At 41.7% G+C, this 25,999-nt stretch overlaps 1 long non-coding RNA gene across 1 annotated transcript in view; it reads right to left on the minus strand.

Annotated features, from left to right (window-relative positions):
* Positions 1–638: 638 nt before the first annotated feature.
* Positions 639–25,999, minus strand: part of LOC140691449 (uncharacterized) — a 30,942-nt gene continuing 5,581 nt past the window's right edge. The window contains exon 2 of the long non-coding RNA XR_012067073.1: positions 639–2,069. This is a non-coding gene — a long non-coding RNA (uncharacterized lncRNA). The remainder of the gene's footprint in view (positions 2,070–25,999) is intronic.

The raw sequence follows: 25,999 nt of genomic DNA on the forward strand, positions 1-25,999 counted from the left end.
TCATAAGGAAGGAAAATTCCACCTGAAAGAAGGTAAGAATTTTAAGCCCAGGGTTATATAACTGGGGTTTTAAAAGCAGTTACAGAAGAAGTGAAAAGGTTCCTAAATACAGTAATATTTTCCATATAGGATCTCTGTCACCTGAGCAGGGTGAACGTAGGTGGTTACATGGGTGGGAAGGTTCATCAGGGAAGTTGTGTTGGCAGCAGAAGGAATGAAGTTTGCCCTGCTGGTTTAAAATCACTTAATCCTTTTCTTTTTCTGTTCAATATTGAATATTCTTCTTGCTTATGACACAAAATAGCCCCTGATGCTCATATAAACAATCCCCACGCTTGCTCATCTTTCAGAAGAGAGTTAGAATTTTAGAAAATAGGATGTTTCTCCCCCCAGAGGATCATTTTACCTGAGGGGTTGACTAGATTTTCACATACCTAATCTCACCAGATTTGGGGTTTTCTTACCTGCTGAATGAGGAGGGTGCACATGTCTTACAGAGCTGTAGTGAAAAGTAAATGAAATAATGGGTAAGGTACCTGGGATAACAGTTGGAACATGGGGAAATCTGGCAAATCACATATAAGTTCTTGTCTAATAATAACTATGTTTCCAAAAACGCTGAGAATGATGGCGTGAAATAGTTGTCTCACAATTTATTTCCTGCGTCACATTTCTGTATTTCCAGATTGTGCCCGCAGAACTCGAAAGCTGTCAGGCGGTGACCAGCACACCTCTACTCAGATTTAGTCCTATATGAGAAATTGGACCAGATCGATCCACTCTTGCATTGGAAAGTAAAATTGCCTCGGGTCACATACATCCCACCCTTTAGATTAAGGTTTTGTTACTCCAGAAATCTCCAGGTCGAATGCAGCTGCTTCCAGGGAGTTAGCGTTGATCAAGATTATGAAACATTGGCTTATTAAATGCTGTTCAGATTTCTTTTTAGCATAACATAATTCGACTTACAGTGAGGAATGGAACAATGAAGTCTGATTAAGGCAGGAAGATTCCAAAAGAAGCAGCATTAACAAGGTAATGCTGGTCCGGTGGAGGCCGCCTGGCAGCCAAAGGGGCAAGACCCACAAGTGAAAGATACGGAAGTGAAATGTCAAAAAGGAGGGACTGGGAGCCAAAGAGAAACCATCCTGTTCCCAGAGCCTAGAGCAAGCTCTGAATTAAATATAACAGGACAGGACAGTTGAGTTTTGAGTGTGTGCGTGTGTGTGTGTGCGTGTGTGCGTGAGAGAGAAGAAGTGACAACAAGGAGCAGTTTTCTGCTCACCTCTCTGTGCAGGGTATGCTGTCTTGCTATTAATATTAAGCTGGGTAGAGATAACAAGATTGCTTAGAAATACCCTCAACATTTTTTGTATTTGCTTTGTTTCACTTTGTCTCTCCAGAGATTGCATTTTGAATCACCAGGTGCAAAATAAAACGTCATCCCAGATGGATAGACATGGAGACGTGCACACCCAAAGGGGACTTCACACCCTCGAAGCTAGAGGTGGGTCAGGGTGCCCACCAGTAAGCCATTATTTGGAGGCACCATTAAGTTTCAAATGAGGACTTGACTAATCTGTATCTTTCAATGAGAGCAGTTACAGTCTTTTTTTTAAAATGGTATTAGGCCAATATATTTTCTGTTATACAGAATCATGTTTTGTTTCCTGAATTATTCTAGGAGACAAACCAGCTTGCACCTCGAGAGTGACACAGTGAAATATTTATGCTGTCACTAGATTTGATTATTAAAGTGCTTTTCGCTCTTCCTGCAGGCAGACTGCTTGTTTGTGAACATTCTGAGCGGGGCAGCAGTGGCTTGCTCCGGCAAGGTCGCAGCTGCCTTCTGCCGCAGCACAAGGTGATGCTGCTTTCCGGGCTGTGCTTTGAATAGATTTTGTTCTGTGGAGCATTTATTAGGCAGATGAATGTTTTGGTGATCTGCTCCCACTGCTCTGACTCTTGCCTCTGGCTGTCTTTGAAAGATTTTACAAATCTTTTGCCTCTGGGCTCTTCATGCTTGTTGGTGACTTTCAGAAAGTCTTCCTGCCGATAACATGTTTTCTCTGAAAATCAATAATAGTAGGTTATTAGATAATGCCACCAACTGCAAGGGTGCTTGTAAGGTTCAAGTTCCATCATATAAGCAACAGGAAACTAATCACTTGTATCTGTAAAAACACCCTTTCTCGCACCCGTTGCTGCTTAAGGCTTATCTGGCTTTGTATGCCAGCTCTTCATTTGAATCCAAATTAAATTTCCTCCTCAGACTTAAAAGTAATGAAAACACAGCAGCTTGATTCTATAGACTCTTTGCAGTCGTCTTTCCCATTTCTCTCTCTGCTTACGCGTTTGAGAACCTCGAGACTGGTTTTGGATTGTGTCTTCCTTTAACTCTGTGTCACCTCCACCCCCCCCTTTTTTTCTCCAAAGATTAGTCTTCTCCTCTGGCTGTTGTATCCTCTTTATTGGCTTTCCAGTCCTACCCTTTTTTTTTCTTTCCACACATGTCTAAAACATCTCTTACAGAAAGTACTCTTTAATTTATGTTCTTTAAATTGTTGAATCGTTATACTGCTACTCTCTATTTTATCATTTCTGGTTTTTAGTTGCCTATCTCCAATTATTTCAATCCATATTTTATCCATATATTTATTTTGCACTTTTCACATACTTGCATAGGAGTTTTATACTAAAACTGCAGTTATCTGAACAATTTCAATATGATTTGGAAAACTAAAGATATGCAGTTTTATTACTTTCCAATACAACTGGTAGCACAAACAAATTTATGAGAGGGTTATCAGGAAACTGGCATAATTTTCCACCAGCAGTCCTCCAGGGCATCAGTGAATAGAGTAAGAGCAGGTGCACTGTGTACACTTACATGCAAGGTTGATAATTAACTATATGGAGGTCACATATCTGTGTCTGAGTTAATTTGGTTTTGGAAATAGTAATTCACTCCTAAATGTACTTTTAAACTTTTATAACAGTTGCTTTTTTTAATTGGTGTATAGTCAGTTTACAATGTGTCAATTTCTGATGTACAGCATAATAGTTCAGTCATACATATACATATATTCGCTTTCATAGTCTTTTTCATTATACAAGATGTTGCATATAGTTCCCTGTACTATACAGTAGAAACTTGTTTATCTATTTTATATATAGTAGTTAATATCTGCAAATCACAAACTCCCAATTTATTGCTTCCCACCTCCATCCCCCCCCCCGTGACCATAAGTTTGTTTTCTATGTCTGTGAGTCTGTTTCTGTTTTGTAAATAACTTCATTTGTCTTTTTTTTAAGATTCTACATATAAGTGATATCATATGGTGTTTTCCTTTCTCTTTCTGGCTTACTTCCCCTAGAATGACGATCTCCAGGTCCATCCATGTTGCTGCAAATGGCATTATTTTATTCTATTTTATGGCTGAATAGTATTCCATTGTATAAATACACCACAACTTCTTTATCCAGTCATCTGTTGATGGACATTTAGGCTGTCTCCATGTCTTGGCTGTTGTAAATAGTTCTGCTATGAACATTGGGGTGCAGGTGTCTTTTTAAATTAGAGTTCCATCCAGATATATGCCCAGGAGTAGGACTGCTGGATTACAGGGTAGTCTTTGTTAGAATTCACACTCATGTGCTTTTGCTTTTCTTGAATGTGTGTAAGTGGTGCACAGACCTTCTGTTGATACGGTTCTCACTTTCTGTGCCGTTTTCGGCGCTGTGGTGGAGACTGCCACGCAGTGAGTCCAGCTGCTTCCTCTTCCTGGGGGCCACATGATAGACTGTGGTTCCCAGGTAAGTGGGGTCATGCATCTGAGTTCTAGGCAACAAAATGTGAGCAGAAGGGATGTAAGTCTTATTCTCAACTTACCCTCTCCTCCGAGAGTGAGGCTCCCTGTCCAGGTATCTAGGATGGAGACACGCCCTGATCGCAACTGCGAGCCAGGGTTTAGGAAATAGAGCTACAATGTAGAGGGAGTTTTGTTCTTTCTCCTGAGAAGAGAGCTGCCCAAATGGGAAGGTTCATGTGCAGCTCCTGGAATTACTTTAAACCAAACCACATGCACCAAATAGGGCTGCTGGAATCAAGTACAGGACGCCTTGTTAAGTATGAATTTCAAATAAGCAATGAGCAATTTTTTTTATGTAAGTATGCCCATACAATATTTGGAACATATTTATACTAAAAAGGTTTCAGTTTGTCTAAAATCCAAATTGTACTGGGTGTCCTCAGTATTTGTCCTCAGTGTCCTCAGATTGACTTGCTAAACCTGATGACTTGACTCCAAAAAGACACTCGCAATTGGAGAAATACTAGAACCCAGACAGCAGAGAATATGATTTTCTTCTTTCGTCCTGCTTGATTTTCTAGTTTTAGGCACTTAGAAAATTCAACATGCTTTTCTGTCTCAATGTAATGGTTTAATACAGGAGAAAAGTACCATTATTGTGAAATTTTGTAACTATTGTTTTCCAAATCTCATTCATGCTTCCAATATTATTTATTGAAGCAGAAGTTCCTAAAGTGTGTATTTTTAAAGGCTTGACTAATGTTAAAAATATAATCATGACTTTTTCAACTTTTTTCATTTTTGGCTGTTAAGAATACGATAAGTTTTAAAAATACATATCTTGTTACAGTTTATGCAGAATTTCTTGCATTGATAATACAGTTGCATCTCTCACTTTACTGTTAATGTACCAACACCCTGTTTTATTTTCAGTAATGGCTTCTCACTGATAAGTCCAGAGTCAGACCCCGCCGGCCCCCCGGGACAGCCTGGGGCGCTGCTGACGCCGTGGGCCAGTGAGTGCCGACGCAGACTCGCAGGCTTGTGAGCGGCTCACCCTTGCAGCTTGTACATCCCGCGTATGCCGGGTGCAGACCTTAGCCCACTGGCATGTCAGACAGCCAAGGGCAAGTTGTTGCCACAAAGCTCGGTGCTGCTTGCTAACAAAAGGTAACATCTATGCCGTCTTTACCGCGGGCCTGACTGTGTGTTATATAAGCGCATGATGTTATACAAGCACATTATGTGTGTGTATATACATATAACATATATACATAGTTTACATATACACGTATAGTTATTTGTAAGACGTTCTATATATTTTCATAGATGTATCATGTTTGTAATTATATACACAGACACAAAATTCATGTATTTGTATTTATATATATAATGACCCTCAGCAGGGTCAGGAGGTTCATACCATTATTACCATCAGTTTAGAGATAAACATCTGAGGCTTTTGGAAGTTGAGTAACTAGCCGAGGTCACCATCAGCACCACCAGTGTAACTGTGTGTTAAATAAATAAGCAGATTCTAAGCAGTAACACAATGATGAAGATAAGGCGGCAGATTGCATAATTTCCCATAAACTGGAGAGGGGGCAGCCCGACCCCTTGGCTGGGGAAGGGCCTCCTCAGGTCCAAGGTGACACGGTGCCGCTCTGCTCTGAGCAGCAGCCATTGAAGGGTGTTGGAGGGCAGGGATGCTGGAGGGAGCCCTGGGCTGAGTCAGAGGACAGGTTTGAATTACAACTTCATCTGCTGGTTGTGTGGCTGAAGGCTTATCTCAATGTCTCTGAGCCTCAGTTTCCTTTTTTCAGGAAGCAAGATAATGTGTAATTACACAAATATTTTTTCACTCTGAAAAGATTGTTATTTGTCTTGTTCAGATTTGCTTGAGGAAATGTCCAGAAGCACGCCACCCTCCTAAGAAAGGGCGCTCCAGTGAGGCGTTTCAGGCCTGGCCCACTCACCAGTGGTGGGCACTGTTGTTGCGAAGTGTAGTTACAGCTAATACAACACTTTTTACATAAAAAGTGTTAGTGCTTGAGCCGCTGAGAAAAGCTACAAGTATTTGTGATACACATTGTACATATGTTCATTATTTTTTTTAAAAATCGGCATTTTGAAAGGAAGGTTCTAGTTGATCATGAAACTTACCCTCATCTCAGGGGAGGTGGGGTGCCATCAGAAACAGCCTTTGAATCAATTACATCTTATTTTTGATGTGTCCATTTTTGCTATAGTTTTTCATATAAAAAGCCATAACTCAAAAGAATTACTTTTGTCTCCGTAGTTCCTGCTTCAGAATGTTCTCCATTCGCACTAGTATTTTCACATACTGTGCAATTGGATGATTACACATTGGCCAACTCATGGTTGACGTGGGGGGAAATGAAATGCATGTATTTCTATCTTGGAGACATTATAGGTACTGTCTTTATTTGATGATTATCACGTGGCTCTAAATATTTGGGCAGACAAGGGCTCATTACCAGGCCAAGTACAAAGTTGTCGGAAAGGCTTCCAGGATCAGGCCCCATGCGTGGTGTACAAAAATGACTCTCAGATCCAGTACTTACGCTGCCTCTGTGAACAGGAAATCACTGTCACTAATGGAAGCTGCCAAGTCAGGAAGCTTCTGGTTGCAGATTCACAATATCTCTGCCATGACTTTTTTCTCAGTAGAACTGCTTTGTGACCTTCCTCCCTCTCTCCCTAAACCAGTTTTGAATTCAATTCTCCCAAGTAATGTCTATGAAATTTAAATCACAGTCAGAACCCTAAATGAGAGGACGCAGTATTACCATTTTAGGCTTTGCAGGGCAACGTACGCTAGATCAGGGTTTCACAGCCTCTGTGCTGTGGCTGTTTGGGGCCAGATAGTCACTTCTTTGTTGTGGGGAGCTGTGCTGCGCACTGCAGGATGAGCAGGCTGTACCCACCACATGTCAGCACTCCCCACTTTGAGTGTGAGCTCTTTGTGTGTTCTTGAAGTTAAGCCTTTGTCAGTTGCATTGTTTGCAAATATTTTCTCCCAGTCTGTAGACTGCATTTTTGTTTTGTTTATGGTTTGCTTTGCTGTGCAAAAGCGTGTAAGTTTAATTAGGTCCAATTTGTTTATTTTTGCTTTCATTTCCTTAAAGAGGCAGATGTAGTGAAATATTACTACAATTTATGTCAAAGAGTGTTCTGCCGATTTTTCCTCTAAGAGTTTTATAGTGTCCAGTCTGACATGTATGTCTTCAATCCATTTTGAGTTTATTTTTGTGTATGGTGTTAGAGAATGTTCTAATTTCATTCTTTTACATGGAGCTGTCCAGTTTTCCCAGCACCACTTATCAAAGAGGCTGTCTTTTCTCCACTGTATATTCTTGCCTTCTTTGCTGTAGGTCAATTGACCAAAAGTACATGGGTTTAATTCTGGATTTTCTATCCTGTTCCATTGATCTATGTGTCTGTTTTGGGGCCAGTACTGTACTGCTTTGATTACTGTAGCTTTGTAGTATTGTCTGAAACCAAGGAGCATGAGTTCTCCAGCTTCATTCTTCTTTCTAAAGATTGTTTCTGTTAGTCAGGGTCTTTGTGTTTCCATATACATTTTAAAATTATTTGTTCTAATTTTGTGAAAAATGCCATTGGTATTTTGATAGGGATTGTACTGAATCTCTAGCTTGCCTTGGGCAGTATGGTCATTTTGATATTGATTCTTCCAATCCAAGAACACGGTATATCTTGGTGTATCTTTCCACCTGTTTGTGTTGTCTTCAGTCTCTTTCATCAGAGTCTGAAAAGCTTTCAGAGTACCAGCCTTTTGCCTCCTTGGGGAAGTACCAGCGTGCTTCTTACTGTGAGTATCAACACATTTTCATACATGGATAATACTCAACAGTTTGAAACAATTGGATCACAACAAGATTGGAATGGAAGTAGAACAAAGCAGCGCACACTAGACTCAGCAGTACTCGTCGTTCTATAAACGAGAAAAAGTCAGTCAGCATGTCCTCCACTGGGCTTGCTCTCAATCCCTATCTGCATAAAACTCGGTGTTACTGAGCCTGCCCAGCTAGTCCTTCTCTATTATGTCCACACCACCTGTGATCTCTCTTACATGTGCTGGCTGACAGGCCTGTTGCCTTGTAATTTTCACAAATGTAAGTATTTTCTCCCTTAGGTGGTGACAAGATTATATATGATGAATAATGAATAAAAATGAATTGCAGCATTTCATCTTGCCATATTCTTCCAGCTAAAACAGAAACCATATTGCTAAAGAAACTTTTGTACTTAAGACTCAAAGCTGCATGTTGATGGATGTGCGTCTGGGGACGTATCTGGAAATACCTGTGATTAAGCCACAATGTGACTGTTTGTACAAATATGCTAAACATAGGAAAAATCAGAAGCTAGTCTACTTTTAGGAAATGTTTTGGCTATTGTGCAAATACAGAATAATGTCCACAGCAAAGGGTGTGAAGCAACAAGTCCTTTGGATAGAATCTTACAAGTACTAAGTATTTTTTAAAATACATATTTTAAAATATTTACGTTAAATCCATCCATTAATATTTTTTGTGACTGGAACCTTTCAATCCCTTCAGGTGTTTTGGAATTTCATACAGTTCATAGAAATCCAGTATTAAACCATATTTGTTCATCAGGACACTTCTGTTCAATGCGTGGTATTTGACTTGAGCTAGTGAAGGACTAAACTTTGTAAGAGAAGAATAAACCCACTGTGATTAGAGTTACTAATGGATCCTCCTTAAGGAAGCTGTTACCCTCTACATGATTTATTTTAACATTCAACAATCTTAATAATAGTAAAATAGCACAGTTCAATGTATCCTATTTACCAAAGAAAAATCCTACAATTTTATTAGCCATATCTGTTCTATATTTAACACAAAAGGCACAGCTATAGTAGACAGAGCCACATGTTCAAGAATGACGCTCTGGGTGCCTATCTTTTCTGATGCTTTGTCAAAGCCATTCTTTAAAAAGAAATAACATATTGCTAGGGATAAAAACATGTTATGAACTCATTATTTTTAACAAATATCTCTTGCTTTCTCAAGTCTTGACTCTCTGTGGCTTTCTCGCAGGAAGTAACCCTCAGCTTCCCATAAGCAACAGTAGACAGTCTTAAGTGGCTCAGTGGCTTTTCATCCCATCACAGTTCCTGACCTGTGTGGTCCTGCATTTAATAAATCTATTTTGCGTAACCCTCTTGTTGATGCCATGTTGACAGAGCTCACTGAATTCCAGAATTTCTTGATGATGCCATTTGTCACCAGATCCTAAAGTCTCACACTTTGCAAATTCCTGTGTTAGGCCTCAGGGGACCCTAGGGTTAAATAATTCAGTTGCTGGGACTTGCTTTCTGGCCATATCACCAAGTCTTGTCATGAGTTTGCATCAATGGAAGTGTTTTCCTCAGTGCTCAGCTCTCACCCTAACCCACGTGCTCCCTCACAATTCTCTCCACTTAAGCCAGGAAACGTTCTGCAGTCACAGGAAAAGATGTGCTGTCAGTTGACTGAGACAGGACTGTAAATACGGGCCCATGATTTCAAGTGAGAAAGATGAAATTAGAGCCATTTTCCATTTTCTCGTCTCCCTGGAGGCCAGTTTTATTATGAAGTAAATTTCCAGCAGTTCCCAGAATTCCACTTCTGACCCTTGCTCTGTGGTCATAAACACAGCAACTTCTTACGGCCTATTTTACAACTCTTCAAGGGAGTCCGTGATTTGGAACAGAGCCTCTAACTTAACACACATTGTCCATGTGTTCAAGTAGCGCTGTGGCTCGACTCGAGAGAGAAAGGTTGAATGATCGACGCTGTCATGTTCTTTGCTACTTTGGACCCTGTGGTGGCACAACTGATGCTGCCTTCCTTGCTGGTTTCTGTGGTCAGGTTCTCAGGGCCTGTCTTCCCCCCTGAAATGAGGTTGTGGTGCATGACTGCCGTTCTGTAGGGGATGATTTAGTCCTTGCCAGCCAAAATTTTTTCGTAGCGAGAGATATTCATTTGATGATGCTAAAATTAAGAAATTAAGGGAAAAAATGATTGATAGACCCAATAAATCTTATAATTTCTATCACTATGTTGGCTTGACACAGTGCAGTTGTGTGCTGTTAACATTGCAGTTAAACTCCATCCTCCTCAGACAGTTTAATTGTTCCAACACTTCAGTAAAAATAATTCTTATTCCTGGAATAGAGGAAATGAGTAGCTGTGTTGAGGTTCAGAGAGTTTAAATTTCTGGTATTTCAAATAATGAGCCATTTATCAGAGCCTGATCATTTCTAAATACTCGAGGTTTTTCCTATTTAGGAAGGAAACCACTTAAGCACAACATCTCCACCCTAAGGGGAGGCTACCGTCTAGTAGGTCCTTTCACGTGATTAGAGGACCCACTTCTTCTGATAATGTTTTCACTCCTGTTAAATCACATAATTGTTCAGTTTAATTATCAAGTGAGTTTAAGGAGTTACCAAACCCGAGCAAACTTACAGACGTGGTGAAAATAGAGAACAGGGTGCAGTGTCCAGGGCCTTCGAGGGACTTGCTGTGCAGGGAGGGCGGCAGAGCACAGAATGTGGGGAAGCTGGCGGTGCACGGGTCAGTTACAACGGGACTCAACAGCAGGAGGGGCCTCACGAGGCATCTGTTAACTAGTCGATAAATGGAAGGTGTCGGTTTGCTTTGACTGCGCTTTGGCTGCGAGCAGCAGCGAGGAGAGGAGCACACTGAATTTACTGCTGCGCACACCCGCCTGCTTCCGACGTCCAGGACACAGCCACAGCGGCAGCCCCGTGGTACAGAATGGCGCTGCGGGGGCCCGTTTTCTCTGGTTCTCTGTAACTGATGCTGTTTTTAGGATAACAACTCCAAAGTCCCAGGTCTGCCAGCCCCCATCCCAGCTCTAAACCCTTATAACAAGAAGCTCCAACGGCTTGCAGGAAAAAAGTCCTCACTGGGATCCAAGCCCAAATTTAGAGCACGGATGCCGCGATGATTTTCCTCTGCAAGCTGCTGGGTGTCAGCTATGAACAGAAGAAATACTTAGGAAAACTTCTGTCCTTTGAGCTTTACTTTCCAAAACTGAAGTGCAGATATTCTAGTAAAGGACCGACGTACAAGGAAGCTAAACACCCGGTGTCTGTATTTCCTCTTTAAGTGAAGTTATCAAATACCACTTGAGAATCAGGAAGTGGGATACACTTCAAGACACTTTTAACTCTAAATCCCGAAGTATTTAGGGTCATGTCTATGTGAAACTAGAACATAGGGTGAAATTTTTAAACAGTAATTGGACATTCTTTCTTCAGATGCCAAACAACTGGGGATTTCCAAATATGATAATAAAGTGTGTTTTTAATGTTACATAAATATTAATGAAAAAATCTCTCATGGTAACAGTTTTGGTATGAAAAACAAATGATAGTGCCTCTGATAAGGAACCCACTTTTCTAATTAAGAACAAGAAGCTTCTGCAAAACCAGAAAGTTAGAGTTAACACACAATATCTTTAGGAAGCCAGCATTAAAATAAAGATAGCTGGAGTCAGTAATAGTATTGCCGGTAACTGTGTTAACAAAAATTAGGGTTTCTTAGTACAGTTCTGTAAGAAAGCCTCTTGTTGCTGTAAACATAAAGGTTCATGATTTTTAGTTTATTGGAGTGGGGTGAGGGGTGTAGTCAAAAGGTGGCGTGATTTACAGGCTTCTGAAAAGAAACGTGCGTGTGCTGTCTCTGCAACTCTCCCAGCATTTCTTTGACCCCGTCACAGGCGCAGAGAAGAAGGGGATCTTTACCATTTCTATACAGACAGCTTCTAGCCAGACAAGGCCGTAGCAACCAGGATCTGTTGGGATACACCCAGCAGATGTCCAGCCTGGCCGGTCAACCTGATCTTCTCAGCCTGATCGTATGCACTGTCCTTAACCAACTGGTACAGAGCTGAAGGTAGACCCACCCAGGGCCCAGGGTGCTTGCTCTTGGAAGAATGTGTGTTTCATTGTCTGCAATATAACAGTGTGCTCTTCTCACAACACAAAGCCGCTGCCTTAGTTCTTTCTTCATCTCCTCTTTGACTTTTCTTTATTCCTTTCCTCCTTTTTTCCCTGAAATTTATTGTTGGTAGTGGCCGGAGGAAAGAGAAAAGCAAAAAGAATCCTTCCAACTCCATTGTTGCTTCCGAAGAAGACATCCTTTCCTTATACTGTGATTTTATGATGTTGTGTCTATGTTTAATTTCTTGGAAGTTGGTCAGTATAATATAATATTTATTTTGAAAAAATCACTCCTGACATGTGGACTCAGGGGACAAGGAGTGCAAAGTAGTGGGTAGGAGGAGGGAGGAGAGTTTCTTGCCCTAGGCATCTTTCAGTTTCTGTTCATGGAATAACTAAGAAAAATGAACACTTGGAGGTTTCACTTGGCCTCACAGGTGGTCTCTGGGAATACAGCAGTGCCATTGCTAGTGCATTTTCTGTTTCTTACTTGACAAAATGTTACATGTGTGCTTCGGATGGCAAAGGATGAGGGTCCCACCTGTGTCTTCACGTAGCTTCCTTTTCTGGAGGTTGCTTGCACGTGGCCACACTGCAGCACACCCAGAGTCTACTGTTTCTGCATGAGGACACTCTTCCATCTCCTGCTTTACTGAAGCAAGAAGCAACGGGCACACTCCAGCCTGATGAGATTTTCTAAAGCAGCTTCCCTGGTTTTTCTAATGAGTGTGCAAAGTTGAGAGGCTTATTTTGACCCAGTGCATTTCCAGATTTTCCCTAAGGAAAGCATCCACCAGCAAACAGACATTAGAAATTGACCCAGATGGCTGAGAGTATGACCTCAGTAGAACCAGTAACCAAGTATTTGCAATTCTGTCCCATAAAAACTATGTTCTAAGTCTCTGCCTCTATTGGTGCTTCTCTGTTTTAGGCAGATCTTGTTCAGCCTACCACAGTGAGCCTTCAGACGGCGCTGCCTGCCTTCATTCTCTCTCACTTACAACCTGTTTCCCACACGGTAGTCAACACGGTTTTTCCATATTGCAAATATGGAACCATTATCCTCAAGAAAGAAAGACAATATCTTCCCGTTGTTTGTAGTTTTTTTAAGGTTCATGGTGTAGCATATCTGCCCTTGGCCTGATTCTCAGCCTTCTGTTTGGCAAACTCTTTTTCACTCTACATAATCCTTAGTTAATACACTAATCTGAATGTTGACACTCTTCCTGTAAGAGTCACTCTCCTCAGATTTTCCCCCAAAGATTGTTCTTTTACATGTGTCCATATCATCCTCTTCCTTCCCCACCTTAGTCCTCATCACATTTTATTATGAGCACTGCATAACTCCTGTCATCTTCACCAGTCTACAGCTCCATGAGTACAGGGGCATTGCCTGTCCTCTGAGTTTATAGCATCCCACAAGGGAAGAAGAACAGAAAACGTATTTAATAAATGTTTTTGAATGAATGAATAAATATGCTAGACACTCATATTGTGGTTTGCTGGCTGAAGGTGTTACCAAGTCCAACTGCCTACTGCTTGCTGCAAGACAGGCCAATAAACTGGGAGACGAGGTGTTGGGGCAAGGAAGAATGACTTTATTCAGAAAGCTGGCAGACTGAGAAGATGGGAGACTAATGTCCTGAAGAACCATCTTCCCCAAGTCAGAACTCAGCCTCATAAAAGGGGAGGGGGTGTGGTTGGTTGTTGCAAATTTCTTGGTGTCAGAATCTTTTGTTCTTGCAGCTGCCCACATGGGGCAGGTCATGATGTTCCTGTAACCCTCCAACAAGACAAATGCTATTCTCTGTTCTGCAACTTTTCATCTCCATATGAAAGGGAAAGTGTTATCCCCTTAAAGGTCAGAGCCTTGAGAATAGACTCCCCTGTCTATTTCAGGCTCTAGACAACATTCTTTTACAGAAGGTGCAGAACCAGCAAGACTGAGCCCAAGAAACAGAGCACAGGGTTAGAATCAAAGGAATAGATCTCATATGGAGTCAGATTTGTTCTTCCCTAGTACAAAAGTAACATCTGTTATGAGGAAGTCGAATAGCCAGTTTTCAGGAAGATAAAGAAGAAACTGAGAAACAATTATATTTTCATTTATTTATTTATTTTAATTGAAGGTTAGTTACAATGTGTCAGTTTCTGGTGTCCAGCATCATGTTTCAGTCATACATATAAATACATTTGTTTTCTATTCTTTTTCATCGTAGATTACTATGAGATATTGAATATAGGCCCCTGTGCTATACAAACAACTTTTTTTTGAGAACCAGATTGAAACTGGAAATGGGGACTCATGCTGAAAACTAACCAGATTACACTTTTCTTCCTTAAACCAATTTCCAAGGAGAAATGGATTGAAATGGAACACGCAAGGCTTGTGTGTTGGACATGAGGATGGATTTTTGATTAAGCTTAAGAAAAGATAATTGCTTCCCAATTTATGTTTTTCACTCCCAAACTCCTGACACTAAATCACAGTTGTCTCCAAATTATGTACAGCCAGTAAGAGTGTGTTACTGATCAGTGTGATTCGTGACGGAGGAACCATCATAATGAGTCCAAGGGGGCGTGCAGCACTCTAAGGCCAGGGTGTAAAGAAGAGAAAAGCTTAGATCCACTGGGCAGTGGAACCAGAGTTTGAAAATAATGAACACAGAGGGACTTCTGTTTGGAATTACTCTGGAATTTTGCACTAAATTCCCAATGTATTTTTCTTTCAAGGATTCTGTGATTTGGTTAAACAAGTGTTCACCTTACTCACAACCTTCATGCTCTCAGAAATTTCATTCACACCTGCTTTCATTATTTCAAGCCTGAAAATTGTCATCTTTTCAGTCAATTTTGAATACAGTAGTTGCTTAAGCCCTTTAATATTTTGGTTGTCCTGAATCATGCAAACACTGCCAAGGCAAATTGAGCATCATATTCTATCTTTCGTTGCCTGACAAGTCAGTGCATTCCATTTGTTTTCTGAAAAGCCAGAATATTTTCATAATTCACTTCTTCTAATGTAATCTAATGCACTAGCAGTAGAGTAGTTTCACTGAAAAGCTGACACTTCAAAAATCTCTACTCCAAATATAGGGTAGTTTTTTGACAATAATTATTCCTTCTTTGCATTCATTCATTCAGTCATTGCTTCAGTTGCTTCTTTGAATTTCGTTCATTCAGATAGTGTTAAAGTTAGTTATAAATAAGGTATAAAGTTATAATCAGTGACTTGATTTTAATACTAATATGATTTTTGGTTTAAAGGAGAGCACATGAGATCAAGAATTTAGACAGGGATGTGATGGCAACATGACGCAGCATAAAATGTCACGCTGCCAACAACAGAAGCTCAACGTCCTTCCGGGGTCAGAGTGCCTTTGAGGGAGCTGTGGGATCCGGTGCCAGGGGCCCGGGAGGAGTCTTGCCCACCCAGGCATCAGGTATTAGGCAGACAGACCTCGGTGGAACCTGTGGAACCCCATGACTTCTTGGCCACAGGCCAGGAGCCCCTAGAAAATACTGACTTCAACAATCAGGCACAGATGAGTGAGGCTTTGTTCAAGTCCAGGTTCCCAGAGGAGAGGTTCCAGCATTCCACTGGAGAAAAAAAGTGGATGGATGCACTTGAGTGGGCAGCTGGGGGACTCGAGGAGGGACTGATGCTTTGAGTGTGCGGATGGCAGCACAAACTTCAAGGAACATGAATAATCAAGGTAACCTGATGCCACCAAAGGATCACAGTTACCTCCCAATAATCAAGCCCCGAGACATGGCGATATGAGACTTACCAGGTAAAAATTGGCGCGGGCTGTTCCGAGGAAACCCAGCGCGCTGCAAGGAAACACAGAAACTCACTGAAGTCAGGAGGACGGCGCAGCTGGGCGTGGTGCCGGCGCGGCCGCCCCAGGTGCACTCTCACCAGCGGTGCCCAGGGCTCCCTTCTGCACTCAGATCAAGGTTTGAGTTTTTCTTTTATTTCACAGTGAGCGGGGGGGAAAAGCAAAATAGCAGCATATGTGCAGGAAAACAGTTTTGTATATAAATAGCTGAAGCAGCGACATTGCATAGTTTAATCCAACAATTTACAAACTAATGTGCCTGCTGTTACACAGAATATTAAGGGCAGTTGTCTATTCTACACATTTTTAGCAGCTACTTAAGCACACTGAGAAACTACACACTGATTTTATTAATCATTAATATTGCAAAGAAGTTGATCTGGAGATAAGCCTCAAAGAACAAGTGACTAGAGTTCAAACTGTAATTAAAATGTTTCTATTAGGCTTAGAAAATCTTACCATGAACTGGTAGCAAGAGAGAAGCTATTTAATTACATAAAATACTGTAACCGAGCCGACAGCTCTTGACGAGCAGTTTCCGGACGGTTATACTGTCGTGTGTATAAAACCCCACTTTTTTTGCCAAGGCTAATCAGATGGAAAACCATAAGCACGTCTGATGAGGCAGCTAATGTATCTCTGTCTTTGTTGACAACTTTGAAGCAAGATATAAAGAACAAATTATTCCAAGCCTGCCTTTCACTTTACATTTGGACAAGAACTAGGTTCCTGAAGTGAAGTGCCTTGGAATCAAATTTGGCAAAGAACTGGAAATGTATCTGCTATAGAGCAGGAATAATTATGCCATAAGGTTTCTTTGTATTACCGGTGTTTACATTTTTTATAAATAAGAAGGTACTTTGGTTTTAATTTTGTAAATTTTATCAAAATTTTAGCAGTTAATTAAGAGAAACAAGTATTCTTTAGAGGTTGAAGAACATACTGTTTTTAGCTAAATTGAAATGCATTCATTAGTATTTATATATGGGTATACTAATCAAGGTAATAATTGCTTTAAAATTTCCAGTGCTCTGGCTAAAGGCATTGTTTTGTTTTTGTGTGTGTGTATATATATATATATATACACATACATACACACACACACATGAGAGAGACCAAAATCTCCATAATCTATATAATGGGTAAATCTAACAGTCTTTTATTTGTGTGGGCAATTGTTTATTTCTTAAATTCATGTCTAAATTGGCTTTACTGTAAAAAGCTATCATATAAATTCAAATGACCTGCCACAGAGTTCTTCCAAGGTGCAAAGTCTGTCTTATGAAAGATGTGTTTTAAATTCACACGTGTGGCGAGTGAATTGCTGTGCCTCTCATTTGTGAACCCAGTGAATGAGAATTAAGCACACGTTCTAGTCTCGGTGGTTTGCACACTTCAGTGAAGTGAGGGATCGATAATCTTTATATACTCACAATCTAGAGAAGATGGGAAATAGGCGAGCTGAAGACAGGGCAGAGGGTGACAAATCTACGGGAAAAGAGTGGGTAGGGTGGAATGGAGGGTTGGGATGTGCAAAGCGGCGGCAGTTGCAGTGTTACACGGGGTCATCGCGCCACGGTCAGGTGAGATGGCCGTAGGTGAAGCGATGCTGTGAGAGCAGACTCTCAGGAGTGAAGGAGTTGGCCGTGGCCGAAGGAGAGTTGCAGGTAGAGGAAACGGCAAACCCTGAGGTGGGTGAATGTCTGAAATGCTCAGAATCTCAGGGAAGTCAGCATGCCTGGAGTCACGTGAGCCGGGAGGGGAGCAGCCGAAGATGTGCTCAGAGGTGACTGTGGTTCGATCCAGAAAATCTTGCTGTAGATCGCTGCAAGGACTTCGGTGACTATTTGATGTAAACTGGGGAGTGTCATGATTTCTTTAGTGTCTTAGCAGAATCCTATGACTACATCACTGAGCGAGATTGCTGAGAGGCCAAGGTGGGTCAGGCAGATCAATTAAGAGGCAATTGAAGTATCACCAATAGTGGCTTTAGGTCAGGGAAAAAGGGAAAGTGGTAACAAGGGTGTAGACTGAGGACATATTTTGGAGATAGAGCCAGCAGGGTTTTCTGGTTGTGTGGGAAAGAAGATTCAGGGATGAGTTTATGGATCTTGGCTTAGAAATTAGAAGGATGAATTCCACCTGTCCAACTGAGAAGGACAAGTCTGGAGGTGAAGGGATCTGGGGTGGGTCTATCAAGAGACCAGTCTGGGACAAGTTAAATTTGAGAAGAGCATTTTTACATTCAAATGATGATGCAACTGCATATAGGAGTCTGGGTTTCATAGAGACATGTGGACTGGAGATAGACATTTGGAAAATATTGGCCTAGAGATAGCATTTAAAACTAATAAAACCAAATTAAAAGGAGTGTGGCTAAGGCCTGGGACACTTCTCCATAGACGGTTAGAAGGTAGAGGGTGACCCAACAGAGGAGGCTGAGAAAGGGCACTGAAGTGGTTGGAAGGAAACCACGGATGTGCAGGGTCCTGGAAGCCAAGTGAAGAGACACTCAGAAGTGGGGGAAGCTGCCAGCAGTGTCTAACGCTAGCGAAAAGCCAAGGAAGGTGGGAACTGCCAAGTGACTGCAGATAGCACGGTTTGGGTCACTCTAAACTTGGCAGCATCTATTTTTGTAATATGGCGAGGTGAAAGCCAGATTGGAATAAAATTCTACAGTTTTTCCCTCTCAGTTTTAACAGCTATCTTCATCTTGTGCTTTAGTGTATTAACTCCTTTCCCACAGAACACAGCACAGCGTAACCAACTGGATAAACTTGCCTGGTCAAAAGGAAGTTGTCGGACAGTCAATTAAAAAGAAGTTTTAGTGAAAGGGTTAAACATAAGATGTAATACAGATTAGACAAATCAAAAATGGATAGATTTAAAAAGGGCAAATAGACAAATGCATATTAGTCCTGGAAAAACTGCAACGTTACCTGCCTGAACAGAGTGTTCACAAAGACCTTTAATGATTACTTGGGATACAGAAAACGTAAACATGAAAGTAAACAAGAGTCATGTACTGGGCATAAAATTGTGCATATAATAAAAATAACGTTGTATCTTCGAAACATATTTAGAAAGTGATTACATATTAGAACATAAGATGCTATCATTGTGTAAATATTAATTTCATTTAGAATACAGTCCCTGAAAGTTCATCAGAATTAATTAACGTTGAAAAATTAGCCAAAAATACCACCGTAAAGAAAAATCACACTTCTAAGTAATTCATTAGCCAAAACGTTATAATAAAAATTGAAAAGTAATTGACATGGAATGATCCAGAGCCCGTCCCCCCCCCCAGGGCGCAGCCTCCCCGTGGCTGAGGCAGCCGCTCTGCCTGGGTTCTCATTTGGCTTCTTCCGTCCCAGCCCACCGGGTGTTGAATCTTCCTCGTCGCCGTGTGAACGGCTATGTCATTCTTTGAATGCTGCCTTCCCTCCTGTCTCAAAGTCACTGTATTTGCCCTAAAAGACAGGAGCATCTATCCTTCCGAGTATGTCTGCTTTGTCCTGTTAAACAGCGTGTCCACCTGTGGCAACACGGATCTGGAGCCTGTCCTGCACCGAGTGTGTCCATTTGCTGTGATTTTTCCCCAACCTATTCTTTTAATGAACAAACCACATTCTGGCATCTCACACGCTTGATGCGCATTTCATCCTCAGCCAGAGCTGCCCAGGTTTGGCCCCAGGCAATGCAGAGCGAGCAGAGCCTCGATGACACCTGCCGGGCACCGGAGCAATGTCCTGCCGGCCACATTTCAGCTGCCCCGCGGCTCACTGGAAGAATTTTAATCCGTTTATTTCCTCATGAGTTTCTGTCCCCTGTTGGTCACATAGGGTAAGATATACAGACAAAAGATTGGTGGGCGAAGGGCTTGCAGGTCTATAACCAGACGTTTCCCAAATCAGAATGAGCAGGGAGAAAAGAGGAAGCAAAGAGCAGAAAGAGGAAGGGGAGGATGAGGCAGAGCCACAGGAGGGGCAGACTAAGTGGCTTCTCATAGTCACATTAGATCTTTTCAGACAGAAGAGAAAAATGCAGTCACAACCTAGTGAGCTGTTGCTGGCCAGCGGCACTGATTGTGTCTCTCTTATCTTACTTGAGTCACTTGTCCCCACCGTGTCTCAGCTGTGTTCCCAGCTCTGTGAGGGTGGGATGTTTGCCTCCCTCATACAGTTGGCACAGCAGACGTCGCATCCAAACTTCATGGCCCTAAAGCGCCTTCTCCTCCTCTTGACGTGAAACGCTCTTCCGGGTGCTCGAGCACTGTAGCGGGGCGGCCGGCAGTCTCATGTGTGACATAAGAAGCGGCAGAGCGCCCAGCACATCCCCGGAGAGAAAAACGGAAGCTGGCATTTCCCTCGCAGCTGCCCCACCTCCCCCCGTGCTCCCAGGAGACAGGGTCACCTACGCACCCGAAATGCTCCCCCTTGCGTGTAAGGTTGTCCACCAAGTCTGACTTGCACAGACGAGAACTGCCGAAACACTAGGTCACGTACGAATGATGAGAGAAAAGCCAAGTTTCCAGCTACATCAGACAATTCCGTCACTCAACTAAGTATCGTCAGGCAGTGCGATGTGTGTTCAGAATGCGACAGAAGTGGAGCTGTGTGGCTCTAGACTACTGAAAATAACACACACGAAATAAATATTTTAGATCCTCAAGTGACATGTTTGATTAGGTGATCCGGCAGAAAAAAATCCAACCGTCAAGCGAACACACTTTGTTTTTAACTAGGGCCTTTGTGAGGAAACTGGGACTTAGATAAAATATCGTCTTGGATACTTGACATCCTATGGTTGGTCTCCTAAATTAAACCTTGATTAATTTGACTAAAATTTTAAGCAGAGACACAGACAGCTGAATATCTTTGACCCCGACATCGTTCACCTCTACCTGTGAATTTTTTTTTTCTTTTCTTAAGTTCTTATTAATACAGGATGGACCCAAGGTCGTGAGAAATGAAGGCGGTCTCCACCACAGCCAAACAGAGCAGGCGAACCTCACTCGTGCGGTGGAGTGACCGTGAGGTGGCCCTTAGGTTCAAAGTAGTAAGTTAATTTCTTCGGTATAAATGCTATTCGCCATGGAAATACTTCTGGTATAGTAAACCTTTTATAAATCTTAATGTTAGATGGCAACGTTGTCAGAGGCTGTAGAGTTCCCATGCTACATTAGACTGTTTACATGCATGTGAAAATTTGGCGGTATAAAAAGCTCCTCAGCCGTACGGTGACACCCCAGTTATACAGGAATGACTTTTTGAAAAATGTTCTGTTACGTCTTTTGACACCATGTAGGCATAAGCATTACTCATTAATAAAGGCTTAAAATGTGAAATAAGTAATCAAATGAGTCCAATCTCCACAAACTACAAATATCTTGTAAAAGAATTTCCCTGTTACTTGAGAAAAAGGATAACAAACAAAACCTACTGAGTGTCTAGTGTGTGCAAGGCCCTGTGCTACCGCCTCCACGTGCGTCACTTCATCTGCCTTACACATCTCATCGCACCTCCTTTCTTCCCTTTGCCTCAGAACTTCCTTCCAGTGATGCTGGACAGGAGACCTTGGACTGAACATTGCACCCCAGGCATATTTAGTCACCATTCAAGAGCTGGCAATGCTTAGCTGACACTGGGCCAGGGCCTTGGTGAAGTGGCAAGCGACTTGGCAGTGCCGACATCACACCTGGGCACTCCAGACAGCGCTGTTTCGTCTTGTTTAGAAGACACACGAAGCCGGCATCTGGGTGAAGGTAGTTAACGTCCGCTGGGTTGATGGAATGGGAATTGCATCACACAGAGTCTAACGCCCTGGTTACATAATAAAATAATCTGCCAACTATAAAATGTTAAAATCTAAGACTTATGGGAGATACATTTTCCTTCCACTGACTGGTGATGAAATAACATTTCACTTAAAAAAATGGAGATTGGTTTGGTTATCCAATTACACAATCAACAGCCATTTAGTAAATGCCTAGTATACGTACTATACGTTTGAAACAGCTCAGTTTTCTGAAGTACTTATAAGTTTCCCAATTGTTGTGCAAGTAAGTAGTATGATTTTAAAGATATTTTGGTTTTTTATTTTTATTTTTTTAACTGAAGGACAGTCAATTACATTGTGTCAATCTCTGGTGTGCAGCACAATGTCCCAGTCATGCATATACATACATATGCTCCTTTTCATAATTTTTCCCATTAAAGATTATTACAAGATACTGAACATAGTTCCCTGTGCTGTACAAAATAAACTTTTAAAAAATCGATTTTTATATATAATGGCTAACATTTGTAAATCTCAAACTCCCAAATTTATCCTCTCCCACCACTTACCCCAGTAACCATAAGATTGTTTACTAAGTCTGCGAGTCTGTTTCGGTTTTATAGATGAGTTCATAGTCTCTTTTTTTTAGATTCCGTATATGAGTGATATCATACGGTATTTTTCTTTTTCTTTCTGGCTTACTTCACTTAGAATGACAATCTCTACATCCACTCATGTTGCTGCAAATGGCATTATTTTATTCTTTTTTATGGCTGAGTAGTATTCCCTTGTATAAACATATCACAGCTTCTTTATCCAGTCATCTGTTGGTGGACATTTAGGTTATTTCCACGTCTTGGCTATTGTAAATAGGGCTGCTATGAACATTGGTCTGTGTGTAGCTTTTCGCATTAGAGTTCCCTCTGGATATAAACCCAGAAGTGGGATCACTGGATCATATGGTAAGTCTGTTTTTAGTTTTCTGAGGAATCTCCGTACTGTTTTCCACAATGGCTGCACCAAACTGCATTCCCACCATTAGTGTAGGAGGGTTCCCTTTTCTCCACACCCTCACCAGCGTTTATCATTTGTGGATTTTTGAATGACGGCCATTCTGACTGGTGTGAGGTGATACCTCATTGTAGTTTTCATTTGCATTTCTCTGATAATTAGTGATGTTGAGCATTTTTTTATGTCTATTAGCCTTCATATGTCTTCATTGGGGAATGCTTGTTTAGGTCTTCTGCCCATCTTTGGATTGGGTTGTTCGTATTTTTGTTATTAGGTTGTATGAGTTGTTTATATATTTTGGAAATTAAGCCTGTCTAAGTCACTTCATTTGCAAATATTTTCTCCCATTCTGTAGGTTGTTATTTTGTTTTGCTCATGGTTTCCTTTGCTGTGTTTAAAGATATTTTAAAGCCCAAATTGTCTGACGTCTCGTGTATACCTAACAAGTCTTGAAAAAAACTATAAGAACACTGTTTAAAGATCAACTTTCCCTTTGTTACATGTTTGCATGACTACAGTGGAAACAGAAAACTTCAAAAATACATGAAGACAACACACTGATTCAATTCTACCCAGAATTCTTGTTATGTTGGCTACTACAGATAAATCTAAATAATCTAAGCATAATTGTAAGTCTTTTTTAAATCAATTAATGGGTGACTCAGGATTATTGTCAATGGACCAAGGTAAACTTAGTTCTGAAATTTATTCTGAAATATATTGTTAAAAGTAAATCCCTACAGCAACTTTCTTCTGTACAGCACCGGGAAGTCTATTCAATACCTTGTGGTACCTGAATGAAAAAGAATATGAATACGAATATGTGTATGTGTATGTGTGGGCGAACTATTATGCTGTGCACCAGGAACTGACACAGAATTGTGAACTGACTACACGTCGCTAGAAATAAACAAAGATCTGCTGGGGTTCCCTGTGAGCTGACCCCTCCGCCGTGGCTGGTGTCCTCAGTCCTGGTCGCTGGGAGGGTTGTCGTTTCCAGGCTCTGCATCCTCCAGAAGATAAGGAATGATGCTGTTCTCTTCACTGCTGGTCATTGCCTTCCCCCAAACTCAGTGATGTACGTTAAGGCTTTGAATTCCTGAGACAAATGAGAACATTGCCCTTTAAATCAAATAAGCTGGTCTTTCCCCCAGGAAGAGATCGATTCCAGATTATTGTAGCTCTCTGAGTTCCCACTGGCTGTCCAGCGTCGCAGGACTGTGAGCCTCACCTGGGCTCCCACACTTCACAGGGCTGATGTTTCCCCACAAAGGGACCGAGCACTCATATTTCTCAGTTGGCACATTATCCCCAACGAGGCTCACAGCAAGCTCTCTTTTGACCTTAAAGAGATGGACTGGAGACTGTCCTGACTTAAGAACTTTGAATTGCTCAAACATGGTTTTTGGTCGCTCTTCTAGATCTTCATGAACTCACACGCCAGGTCTGTCATTCCCCTTGAGGTACGCATGTCATGCACTCCGCAGATGGTGACGACACTTCTGTATTAACTACATTAAGAAATCACACAAAAAAACCTTGTCTCAGAAATTTAGAGTAATGGCATTACAGTATGAAAAGATTTGAACATCCGGTCCATTTCATCAAGATTTTTCAGAGGGAAAAAGCAAGATGGGAGAATTAAGACAGCATTATCGCCCCTAGTTAGTTACAGGAGAGAGAGTGCGGCACTGAGGCAGCCCAGCTGACCTTTTGATTTAAAATAAATGTGCTGGTCATTATTTAAAACACGTGGGCTCTGCATCTCCCGAGGTTTCTATGAAATTCGGTCAAGGAGAATAGTGAGGATGCTGATTTGGGAAGAAGTGTACGCATTTTGAGGCTAGAGACAATGTTAGGACATGTCAGTCGAATTGAGTTTGCAGGACAGTTCACTGCTCTGTGAAAGAGTGAACGCCATGGTGTGCCTTTGAATGCTGGGCTGTGTTGCCACCCCTCCAGTCTCAGTGGACAAGAATTAGGTCAGTTACCTGTGTCTTTTTAAAATTCTGTAAGATTTAATGTAGCTGGGACATTTATGCTTCCTCCTCTATGAGGTGTGAGCTCTACTCAAGGCTTGTAAAGGTGTTTAGGGAGAAACAGAATACAATCTTTGCCAACCTGACTGAGTAAAGATTTACAGAGGGGATTTGCGTAACTTAAGTCAATAAAGTCCCCAAAAAAGAGTAATTGGAACATCTGGAATCAATAATCTCACAGGACTAGTTTCCTCTCCTCAACTTCTTTTTCCTTCTGCTTTCTGGCAGGTTATCTAGGAAGTGGTATTTGGTTTGAGACCTGAAATATTTGTGGTGATGCAGCTGCAGACACCAGCTCAGGGTCAGGATGAGAGCAGCTGTATGGAAAACTGAGGGCATGGGAGTTGGAAATAAAACCACTTGATGTGTTTTTTTCAATTCTAAAATATCCAGGACCATGGTAAGAAATAATAGCATTGTTAAACACCAGTATTTAAATAAGGCAAATGTAAATCTTCTTAGAAATGAGTAGAGAGAAAAGTAGAGGCCACATGCGAACTTCGTTTCTGTCAGCAAGGATCTTATGCTGGAGCACAAAGAAGCGTTTCACCCAGTCTCACAAACTCCATTAGCGGTAAGCTCAGAAGCCAAATCGAGAAAATGAAAAAAAAAATTAATAAAATAAAAATAAAAAATAAAATAAAACCAGTGTTTTCCTTCCTTCTTTTTTGAATGTGGTGTCACTACACTGTGTGCCCAGCTGTCGAGGCCAGAAACCTGAGAGTCGCCCTTGACTGGTTTCCTTATCATGAATTTTCTAAATAAAATAAATACAACGGAGGGTTTAGGGTTCCTTCTGCATTAGTTTTGCTGTGACTTTGCCTCTTGGGTTAGCAGACGTGCAGCCAAGGAGGCAGGGGTCTCTGCTTGTTTTGTTCCCATTGTCTGATCTCATACCTGGGACGCTGGCAGTACTCAAAGATACGTGTTGAAAGGGTGGCAGATTATAATCTCGATGACACCATCATGCAGGAGCACATGCTGTGACACCGGTCTGTGTTTATCGTGATATGAGAACAGTGCACAGCAGGGTGTCGCTCTGGGTCAGTCACTAACCTTTCCAAAGCAAAGTTTTCTCACCTGCAAAACTGAGCTTAATAATAACACCAACATCACAAGATCAACGCACAAATCCGTGGTGCTCAAATCCTTTCCTCTCTCCTCTCTTTCTCCCAATAACAGAGCCTCTGAGGACGAGAAAGCGAGGATGATGGCACGGCCAGGAGAGGACAGCTTTCATGGTGGCTGATTGACGTACAAACGGCGGCATGGCTTACGGGAGCAGCCAGAGTTCAGTGGGGTGGGGCCGGGGGTGGATGAAGGTTCCTGAACAGGGTGAGTGTACCAGACTCCAGACAGGAACCATTACTTGAAAAGAATGATCTCAGGAGGTAGAGCCCGTACCTAACCCTAAACAGAGCCTCTGTTCAGCAGCAAGGTGACTCAGCGGCCTGGGGGGAGTTCGCACACCTCAGTTTACCTCAGTGCTTG

The sequence above is a fragment of the Vicugna pacos genome, chromosome 35 (assembly GCF_048564905.1).
Source record: "Vicugna pacos chromosome 35, VicPac4, whole genome shotgun sequence".
In the NCBI taxonomy this organism is placed as follows: domain Eukaryota; kingdom Metazoa; phylum Chordata; class Mammalia; order Artiodactyla; family Camelidae; genus Vicugna; species Vicugna pacos.